Genomic DNA, 1,299 nt, shown 5'->3' with positions numbered 1-1,299 from the left:
ATGATTACTTATGCGAAATATTTTTGCAATAATGTATTAGGGTAGAGGGCGGGAGAGGAGGGGAGGGTGTTGGTTGAAGCTTATCTATTTAGGTATATAATTTATGTTTGCGGTGTTGGATAAAGCGAGACAGTGATGGAGTGGGATGGCAGTGTGACAGAGACAGAAGATCTCGCTCTATCTTCATTTTATTTTATTTGACGCAAGTTTACTTGTAAACTTTTCTACAGCGAGTTTTATATTTGTTCAGAATTGGCTCCCTGAAATTATTCCACGAATACATCAACTATCTTATGTAGATATAAGAGGCAATTCGGGTAATAAGAGCTCAGAGTTTAGATAACCTAGTCTTAGAATTCATACAAAAAGTTCTACTGTACGTAGTAGAACAACTTGAATATTAAAGAGAGATGTAGCTTAAAGAATCATAGAATAAAAGAATAATTCATATAGAAATGAGATTAATAAAACTCTATTTAATTAAAAATTTTTCGAGTACAGTTTTCGAGTACAGATACGGAGAATATTGTAATGTATGATGTCTTTTTTTACAGTTTGCTAATATAAGTTATTCTCATGTTATCCGTTTAACGATACATGTTATCCGTTTTAATACTTCAACGTAAATTATAGTTATGGTGATTCGATCTTGTTTTAAAAGTTTCCAATAAATAATTTCCTATAATTGAAACTACGATTATTTAATGAAATAATATCTCCTTTCAAATATAAGTCATCGATCACTCAAGAAATTCAAATCATTCTTAATATCATTAATAACAAACCATCACTCTTCTCCAAAAAAAAAAAGGGGGAGGCAGTTTTCTTTTACTCGAACAAACTTCCAAAAAATCAATGGAAATTTTTTAAAATCGGAATTAAAAATTCAAAGGAAAAATAATATGAACATCTCTCATTTAAAGATAAACATTTTAGATATATTAATCTAAACGTAGAAATCACAATCTCTACGATCAATTGGACATGCACAAAAACGAATCATCAATCAGGTTGTCGAAAATGCAAAGGAGGGCAAGATTGGAGTCAGATGGTGTTCCTTTGAACACGCGTCCGGGAGCGCAGCCCTTTAAAGCTGATTAGCCCATGTTTTATATAAGATTCGATCTAAGTGGATTTACTTAATGCACTTAAAGCGAATCTGACCGCAGCCTTAAGGAGCTTCGGCCACACGCGACACCGCATGGAACAGAGTTTTTCAGATGCTGACACACCGAAACGCGACCCTCGATTCCCTTTCTTAAGATGCTCTACGACTGGCGCCATTGTGCAAATAAGTCG

This window comes from Apis dorsata, unplaced genomic scaffold, assembly GCF_000469605.1.
Source record: "Apis dorsata unplaced genomic scaffold, Apis dorsata 1.3 scaffold_65, whole genome shotgun sequence".
NCBI lineage: Eukaryota > Metazoa > Arthropoda > Insecta > Hymenoptera > Apidae > Apis > Apis dorsata.
This window is presented reverse-complemented; position numbering follows the sequence as displayed.